Here is a 10,928-nt window from a genome sequence, read left to right as displayed (position 1 = left end):
CATTTATGTAAAAGATGAATTTTTAAACTAAGAAAGGACTGTTAACTTATCTATTAACGACTTAACTATAGTTTAAAATATATAAGTTTACGGCCTTTAATATGCTTAATTTGTTAAATGCCCCATCAAGTCGATTGACCGTGTATGTACTTGTGGTTTGATTGTACCAGCTGCTGGTGCGACTTCAAAAACTATTTGAAAATTTTATGATTGTACCAGCATGCTGGTGTCGTGAGTGGTGAAATTAGCTAAATTTTCTAAGTAGAAAGTATTTTGGCGGAAATTTCTTGCACTATATGAGTCAAAGCCGTGTGTGTGGAGGATTCCCCATGTTGCAGTTGTGAATTAAAAAAAAAAAATATTTTAACAAAATGGTAGAAAAACTAGGAAATTTCGGCTCTAATCATTTCGATCTTTCCTCGACCTCATTTGTAAAGAAATGAATGCTGTAGCAGCATGCTGGTAAGTTATAGTTATTACTTATTGAAAATGTTTGCATGTATGCTTATATTATATTAATATTATATATTAAGTAAAAAAAATTTAGCTACTATTTTTAGCCACAACGACTTTTTTTAGCTCTTTTTAGCCCTTTTTTTAAAGGAATTTCTTTACCATTAAAAATGATTCGCGGCAACACTGGTTGTGAAAATGTTTAAATTTTCTACCACATTTTACATATAATTAACTGCATTTAAATGCGCATTTCAAAATTTGTACATAAATTATAAAAATGCAAAAAAGTTAGCCAAAATTTCAAATTTTTTACTCAGCATTTTTAGAAAAATTTTTGGTACGCAGTCCATTAAATTTACATAAGTAGGATAAAATGCAAGTTTCAAGCAGTTACAAAATACCGTTGATTTTTGGGGATTTTTTAAACGTTGCTGGGCATTTTCTTCCATATAAACAAATTTTCGAACATACTTCGCATGGAAGAAAATGAGTGACACCACCAGCATAAAAAAGATATAATAAATCAACGTTACTTTTAGTCACTTGAAACATGCACTTTAACCTCCTGTAATTTAATGGGTTATACTTATAAAATTGCATACCTAGAATTTTTCTAAAAATTCTGAGTAAAAAGATTGAAACAATTGAATAAAGTTAAAAGGACTATATTCGAGGACGTTGTAGAGTTTAGATTAGACCTCACCATACATTTTTTTTTTTTAATAAATATTGCGCAACTTGAAGGATATTCAAGGATAAAATTTTTAAGGAGATTTTCAATACTTATGCACCAAAAAATGTTTTCTGTTTTCTCTACAGAATTTTCTCTTCAATTTGATACACACACTGTTTTCCTAAGTACATTGCACTAAATTTTTTAAACGATTTTCTGAATTACTCATATTATTAAATTTTCAGTCCTTTTAAAAAATTCTGACGCCTGAGAGAAAAACTAAAAACGCAATTTTACTGCATATATTTGGCCTATGGCTTCGCGAATATATTTATTTTTTGTATGTAAAATTGCCTGTAGCACGGTGTTATGTGTAGGTATAATTAAAAAAAAAATAGATCAATTTAAGCACATACACCTTTTTCTAGCCCAGTATGAATAAATTCTCCAAAGGGCTAAAAAAGGGGTAGGGGCAATTTTAAAATTTATGTAAGGTAATTGGAAATGTATGTGGTAGCTAAATTTAGCCACCAAAGGGATAAAACGGCAACACTGTTCACAACCTGCTGCCTCGCTCTTTCCTCAAGAATAAATGGAACGGGCATATATTTCTGTTGCAAGCATGGGTTGCCTTGTGCTCTTTTTTCACAAAAAAACTTTAGAAAACTGTAGTAGAAAGCGGAGCAAATTTCTTAAGAACTGCGTACTGGCTCAAGAAAATTTTACACAAGAAAATTTCTTAGCCATTTCTAGTACGTCATTTTGTATGGAGTTTTTGCTTTTCTTGGGAGCTGCATACTGGCCTGTATTATGATTTTCTTTCAGCCACACAATAAATAAGTTGACTTAAGTTTTTTGTTTTTTGCCTCGGGCTTTTTTCGACATACCTTAAGTTACTTTATCAGATATGTACACGCTGAAGAATTTTTAAATGCGTATAAATCTAATAACTGCCCTTGTTTTTTTTTTACTAATGAAATATTTTTCAATTTTAATAAAGAATTAGGTTTCAAACCCATTTATTTATTATTTATTATATGGTAGTGCAGCTTCTCAAACTATATTGATGCAATTTTTTCATGTTGAGTTGTTGGAAAATAATGAATATCTAAATCCCGGGACTGCGAAAATCCCGGTTTCGCAAAAAACGAAAAAACTAACATCCCTAATATATGTACATACATCTACATACAAATGTATATAGATGTACGTTGTACATTTGAATACATAAATTACGCAATCAGATGATTTTAAAGCTATTAGGGGTATTCTCTGAGTCTTGCAAAGCCCTTGCAAAGTGCACGGATTGCAAAGCTGTCCCATACGAAAACCGGTTTTTACCGTGCAATCTGTGCACCGTGCAAGGGCTTTGCAAGACTCAGAGAATACCCCTATTGTAGTTTATCAAATCATATTTATCAAATGTTTGCGTTAATTAATTAATTTAATACCCTGGAAAGCATTGTTTTGGGTGAGAGTATAAGTTGGGAAGCAGTCCAAGAGAACACTCGACTTCCTTTAAACCTCTCTGTCAAATCTTAGATATTATATGTATTCATTTAGTTACATTTATATGTACTTACATAAGTATATACATATATATATATATATATATATATACATATCTAAGTACATATAAATGTAACTAAATGCATATATATATATATATATATATACATACATACTTGTTCACGTATAAAATAATTTGCATTAAAGCTTGTGTGATTAGTTCATAAAGGGCAATTCGATTAAGTTCCTCACCTCTAATTTATTCACATTAAAAGCTTGCTTTCAATTGTGGGCATGTAGTATACATGCATTGTGCATTACCAACTGCAGCCGAATTTCGTTAATTTATAACAACAATAGCTACAATTCTACAATATCAGCGACACAATAAGTTCATTATCAAGGCGGTGCAATGCGCTGATAAATATTTTTAGTTTGCGCAGTTCAACGTGGATGCATACATATATACATAAGCATGTGCGGACGTTCGTTAAAGTATATTATTTCAAAATTTGTCAATTTTGATCCTTTGTGCTCGGAATGTTAACAGATCATATACAGTTATCCACAAAATAGTAGAAGTGCAATATTCTGACCAGCTTTTGACTATTTGTGCTTTGTTTAATGTTTATTGTTTTTTTTTTAAGTATAACCGGTTATACAACAAACCCCATATAAATATCTCCAGATTTGTACAAAATTATAAAAATTCTGGAAAGTTTCGCAAAAATCTTAAACTTTTTAATCAGAATCTTTAGAAAAAATTTTGGTATGCAGTTTTCNCGTACATATGTATGTATGTATGTATGTATGTGCATACATGCATTGTGCATTACCAACTGCAGCCGAATTTCGTTAATTTATAACAACAATAGCTACAATTCTACAAATCAGCGACACAATAAGTTCATTATCAAGGCGGTGCAATGCGCTAATAAATATTTTTAGTTTGCGCAGTTCAACGTGGATGCATACATATGTATATACATAAGCACGTGCGGACGTTCGTTAAAGTATATTAATTCAAAATTTGTCAATTTTGATCCTTTGTGCTCGGAATGTTAACAGATCATATACAGTTATCCACAAAATAGTAGAAGTGCAATATTTTGACCAGCTTTTGACTATTTGTCCTTTGTTTAATGTTTATTGTTTTTTTTTTAAGTATAACCGGTTATACAACAAACCCCATATAAATATTTCCAGATTTGTACAAAATTATAAAAATTCTGGAAAGTTTCGCAAAAATTTTAAACTTTTTAATCAGAATCTTTAGAAAAAATTTTGGTATGCAGTTTTCTAGCCCATTAAATTGTTGTATAATTAAGTGCAACCTTCAAGTTGGTAAAAAATCCCATCTACTTTTGAGATTTTTATTTATTTTTATTTTTTTTAAGGCGACAAACCCCTAGTAATGGGCGTGGCAGTTGCAGGACTAAAGTTAGCAAAATTGATTGCGGATTTCGGTTCCTACTCTTAAGGACCAGCCTAATATACATACATATATTATCGGATACAGCGAACTACTTTACATGTTGTTAGCTAGTGAAATTAGTTTCAAAAAAGACAAACTCGATAAAAATGCCTTTAATGTTTTGAATTTACATAAACTCCCATGGTAAAAATGAATACATATTTTAAGGAGATACTCGTAATCGATACAGCTATGAAATTTTTACACAACATTGAAGAAGAGGCAGCNAAAAAGACAAACTCGATAAAAATGCCTTTAATGTTTTGAATTTACATAAACTGCCATGGTAAAAATGAATACATATTTTAAGGAGATACTGGTAATCGATACAGCTATGAAATTTTTACACAACATTGAAGAAGAGGCAGCTGTCATTTCTAGATACTAAACTAAAAATTAGTATTTTTTGGATTATGGCACTATTGAAGTAAATGAGCGATATATAGTTATCATGGTTAAAACCACGACAAGTCTATGTAGGAGTAAATGACATGAAAAATCGTAGCAAAAAATAAAATTCCGTAGTAGATTATTTATTATCACTCCTTTGCTGTAAGAAAGTCAGAATCCAAAGACATTTGTTGGAAAAAAATGCTGTACGAAAAATACGGAACGGTATCTTTCTATTTTGTGTTTGCAATTTTTCTCACTTCTACTCATTTTAGTAAATAAAATGCATCACTGTTTCAACTAACTTTTTGATAAATGCGTTAGTGTAGTAAATAGGTATCTTAAAAATTACGTTTCAACCGTTAATGGTTCGAGGATAAATTATAAATGTTATGTAGGTGATACCAAAATTTAGATATGTAATTCATTATGGTATAGGTAAATTATCTACGGACTAATAAATTCATAGTGTGAGGTACTCGTATTCTAAGGATTGGTTTCCAAAGTGTAGAAAAAAGGGATGGCTATTCAGGAAGGTTCTGTAATTCAGTTCCGAGTGAATTTCAACCAAATTGTGTCTATTGTACTTTTATTACTTTCTTCAAAGATTTTTTTACGAAAAACTTGTATAACTGGGCGTAAACTATTCTGATTTAGAATTATGGGATCTCAGTAGAAAGGCATTTTCCTACTATTTTTATATCTGTTCACGTCCCAATGTTTTTTCAAAATACCAACACATCTTAATTCAACTTGGAATGACGCTCGTTCATCCTACCTTTCTCCTTCATCCTTTGAATGAGTTTATTAGCAAATAAATAAAACGGGTGAGAAAATACCTTTCCAATAATACCTCACAAGATTAAATCAGAATAGTTTATGTTCAGTTATTCAACTTTTTCTTATACCAATCTTTGAAAAAAGTTAAAAANCGGGTGAGAAAATATCTTTCCAATGATACCTCACAAGATTAAATCAGAATAGTTTATGTTCAGTTATTCAAGTTTTTCTTATACCAATCTTTGAAAAAAGTTAAAAAAACAGCATCAAAAATCTCATCATTACGATTCCGTTCAAAGTTTTTTTAAATTTTTATTTTTATGAAAATTTTTTACGCTTAAACCGTTTTGTCTTGTCGTTGAACGGATTCAAAAAAAAAAANAATTCCGTTCAATATTTTTTTAAATTTTTATTTTTATGAAAATTTTTTACGCTTAAATCGTTTTGTCTTGTCGTTGAGCGGATTAAAAAAAAAAAAATCTTTAAGAAACTATTTTTATTCATATAAAACTCCATTTTTGGAGGTATTTTCAAATTGGTCCAGCTCGCGTAAATCTTAATATTTTTCCGAAATATTTTGGTGTACGTCTTAAAATATAATAGATTTTATAATTGCAATGGAAACACAGTACCGATTTTTTTTTTGTATGCGGAGTGATGCAGTCTAGTGTACATACATCAGTGGATTATCCCTTAAAAATCCAATAGAATCTAAAATCAATTCTAAATAGTTACGAGATTAGATTAGATAGCTTTTTTTTACTAAAAGCAGCGGTCAATACTAAAAAAACTTTAAATTATGTTTTCAATTAATGTACTTTGCGAAGAAACAATAGGGGTATTTACGATCCGGTGCATACTGTCTAGCATGGTGCATAGTGTTGTTGTTTCATGTGTTTAAACAACACCGGATCGTGAATATGCCTAATGTGTACATAGTATGCATACATATGTATGTACATATGTATAAACGTACAGATGAGCGTTTTCTAAGCATAAACGTATGCGCGAAAGTCATTGCCGTCATCGACTCTCACGGATGGGTCGCATGATTTGTATACTTCTTAACGATTCGCCGGGTGGATGACGCTATTGTGAGCAGTGTTGCCGTTTTATACCTTTGGTGGCTAGATTTAGCTACCACATACTTTTACAATTGCCTTACATAAATTTAAAATTGCCCCTAGCCTTTTTTTAGGCTTTTTGGAGAATTTATTCATACTGAGCATGAAAAAGTTATATATTAAATTAATTTAAATTATATCATTTTTTTCATTTATGTAAGAGATGAATTTTTAAACTAAGAAAGGGCTGTTAACTTATCTATTAATGACTTAACTATAGTTTAAAATAAGATAAGTTTACGGCCCTTAATATGCTTAAATGCTGTTAAATGGCCCATCAAGTCGATTGACCGTGTATGTACTTGTGGTGTGATGTACCACCTGCTGGTGCGACTTCAAAAACTATTTGAAAATTTTATGATTGTACCAGCATGCTCATGTCGGGAGTGGTGAAATTAGTTCAATTTTCTAAGTAAAAATTATTTCGGCTTAAATTTCTTGCACTATATGAGTCAAAGCCGTGTTTGTGTTTCCTTTTTTTAAAGCAATTTGACTACCACTAAAAATTGTTCGCGGTAACACTGATTGTGAGCGCAAATTTAGGGTTACCAAGTGTTTAAGAATTTCAAAAACATTTATTACCACAATTCAGTTATTACATATGTATACATATACATATGTACATAAATACGTTGTTGGAAATTCCTGAGGGTTTAAAAAAGGTTTGGTGAATATTTAAGGGGTAGTTTCAACTTTTTTGCTTCTTGTACGTACCGGCGGGCGGTGACGAGCACCTTACCAAAGAAATGTTTCAAGCATAAGTGTCGTAAGAAACGCTAACGCTACTCAGAGTGAAATTTTCTGGTTCTATTTTTCATTCCATAGGCGGAGTATTTTACTCTTCCTTGAAGTGCTAAAAATATTGCGTTATTGCAACGGAGAAATCGAAATAATATTCTGTTGATGTCATATTTCAGAATGTCTCCGCTATAATCTATGGCAAGAAGTATCTACGCTAGGATTAAATAAAAATTAGTGATGTATCCTTAAGTTTGTGTAAGAAGATGAAAAGGTTATGCAGGTTGCACCAATCAGTTTCCAATTGATCAGCCTGTTAAAATGTGTCATTTTTAATTTCAATAGTCTAATAGGTTATACAATTGATTGGTGAATCTGGGCATTGGTGTTTTTACTTTACTCTCAAGTGAAACAAAATTTTCAGGACTTTCGATTTAAACGATTGAATCGTCTGGGAAATTCCTCTCACTTAAGTCTCATTGAACACTTGAAGCATGAAGTGAAACGGAAACTCGGTCAATATAATCTGAAGGGAAAGATGGCATTGAAAAAAATGTTTAAGGAAATGATGAAGAATCGAAATTAGGGACGAAATTTTGTAAAATTCTTTTTCGTCAATTCCTGAACCGAATACAAGTCGTTACTTCGGATGAAGATGGATCAGCCCCTAAAAGTGTTACCAGTTTCAAACTTGTAAGTCCAGTTTATGATGTGTAAACAATTTTATAAAAAAAAATAGGAAAAGGATTTGAAAATATCAAAGTACAAATCAATCAATCATATTCGCCCAACAATTTTAGCTTTTCACTGAGCAAAAATGCAAGTAAGTGGAAGATGTGAACATTTGGGCTCAATTTATTAGATACATATGAGTTTATTAAAAATATCTGCCGTTTTAAGGTGGCCTCAAACAGATGCGATACTACCGGTGCGATACGATATTGTATTTGATATGATAACAATAAAAAGCAAAGGCCCTCAAACAGCTGCGATACGATACACTGCGGTGCTTCATCTTTCTTATGGCAATCTTTATATTCCGTTATTCCGCAAGCATTTTTCAAACATTTTGAATAAAACTTAATCAAGCACAGCTCCGTTAAACAGCTGCACAAAATACAGCTTAAAGNCGATAACAATAAAAAGCAAAGGCCCTCAAACAGCTGCGATATGATACACTGCATCTGCTGCATCTTTCTTATAGCAATCTTTATATTCCGTTGTTCCGCAAGCATTTTTCAAACATTTTGAATAAAACTTAATCAAGCACAGCTCCGTTAAACAGCTGCACAAAATACAGCTTAAAGTAATTTTAGGTAGCTCTAAGAAATGTATTTAAATACATATATTCCATTGAGGACCCTAGTCTTTCCGATTTAAGAAATGAACTTGAACTTACTCCATTTATTTCGTTTTAAATAAAAGCCGTACTAAATTTTTATAGTTTTATTTCATTCTATACTTTCATTTCTGACTAACTGTAAGCGTTATCCAAGCACAAAAAATCAAAAGCAAACAAAAAATAAAAATTCAATGGCACGGAAATATTGCTATTTAAGTATTGTGACGAGGGATTTTTAAAGCCCAAAAGAGTACAAATTTTTAATTTTTTTTAGATGTTCGCAGCATTGTACACAGCTAACAAAACACAATGTTATACATGCTAATTGCCATTAAAAAAATATCCATTTCAAAGAGCAATCGCTCATTTAACTCAATAGTGTCATAATCCAAATAATATAAATTTTGAGTTAAGTACGCAGAAACTACCGTTACCTTTTCTTCTATGTTGTGCAACAATTTCGCAGATGTATGTATTATAACATAATATCGAGCCCTAACCGCCAAAATAACGTAAGCGCCATTTTTTTCAAAATTTTCTTTTTGATGCAGAAATACATCTAGATGCCCTTAGAATATTTCTGCATCAAAAATAAAATTTTGAAAAAAATGTCGCTTTCGCTATTTTGGCGGTTAGGGCTTGATATGTATTAATTTTTACTATACGATTTGATATAAATTCAAAACTTTAAGGCCGTTTTTCTCAACTTTAGTTTTTTGAGTTATGACAATATTGAAGTAAATGAGCAGATTTATATGCACACATACATATGTCACTATTTTGCCGGTTTCTACAATTTCGTATGTACACAAACCAGAGAACATACATATGTAATAGTTAGTATTCGTGTTCTCCCACAGTTATGTATGATTTTTCGCCCCTTATTCTCAGTAATTGTGAGATATGTATGTGTGTATGTATAGTTTATATATTTTCTTCGATTAAGATGACAAACACTTATGTACATACATATTAATGTATTTAGATTGGTATCTGAAAATTATATGTGATTTAAGAGTTAATCGCTTAAAGACAATTAGTCATTAATAAATGCAATTTGATGTTCTGACGCTCATTTACCGACCTAGCCGCTAAAGTCAATCTATGTAACAGTAGCGGTCAGAAAATAGTGTTACTGAAAAAACAAAAATGAGAGTATCAAACATATGACAAATAAGAGTACGTATAGTGTAACTAAGACGCTACATTCAGCTAAGAAATACATATTAACAATAAGCGTGTTTTTTTACACCCATATAAAGTGCATCTAAGCTTAACGTGTAAAAAAACTAGCATCGACAACTTCCATTTAAAAACTACAAGTAATTTCGATTTTATCGACAACTATTCACAAAGTTTGTCGCTTACAGCTCCGTACAAATTAAATTTTATATAATTTTTAGAAACCCCTTTGCAACTACAGTGTAGGGCTGGACTATCCGCACATTCGAATATCCGGATATCCATGCGGAATATCCGTTGACACGAATAAAATCCGGATAGTATGGATATCCGGTTAATATTCGCTTGTGCAAGTATTCGGATATCCGGCTTTACGAAGATCCGGTTAATATTCGTATATTCAGATATAAAAAAAAAACCAACAAACTGATTAATAATATTCGTGAATTCAATTATGCACACGATAGAGTGAATTAGGTCTTGACGGACTTGAAGTTGACCTTTTGTTTTGTATCGTTTTGTCACAATATAAACAAATGGCACCATTCCTGTCATCAATTTTAGAAATGCTACAACTTGGTAAAAAATTCACCACGACCAAAAGTATCGTAATAGCTTTCATTATTCCGTCCATGATATTTTAAAGCCATGAAAAAACTCTCGCGGTCAATTTTATTTAATTTTTTTATTTTTACGAAACGATACTTTAATTTCCCAATACCAGGCGCTCATGCATATGAAGTAGCAAGTTTTCTATACGCATATACATATTGTTTGTTGAACTTTTTAATTCGTTTGTAGAAGCCTTTGAAATTACAAAGTAGAATTTTGGAAATTTTAAAATTTATACAAACAATTTTGTGCGCAGAAATAGAAAACTTGTTACTACACATTTATGAGCGCCAGGTATTGGGAAATGAAAGTATCGTTTTGATAACGAAAAATCTGGATATTCGGATAGCCGCATATTATCTTAGCTTCCAGAGTAACCGGATTTTTCATTTAGGTATCTGGATATTCGAATATTCGGTTTATCCGGATAGTAGAAAAATCCGGATGAAGCTCCCAGCCCTACTACAGTGATATTAAAACTCTCTTAAAACTCAGAAAATATATTCTTTTGTAAACCGAACATCAGCACAGTTGTGCCGATTCCATCGGAACGAAAATTATTACTTCGAAATGGCAAGTACGCACACAGCTATGCGATTCTATCCCAGTTAAAAATAGGATTTCATCAAAAAATTGAATTCTTAGATT

Source organism: Rhagoletis zephyria, unplaced genomic scaffold, assembly GCF_001687245.7.
Source record: "Rhagoletis zephyria isolate East Lansing unplaced genomic scaffold, Rhagoletis_zephyria_1.1 Rzeph_scaffold_01483, whole genome shotgun sequence".
Taxonomy (NCBI): Eukaryota; Metazoa; Arthropoda; class Insecta; order Diptera; family Tephritidae; genus Rhagoletis; species Rhagoletis zephyria.
This window is presented reverse-complemented; position numbering follows the sequence as displayed.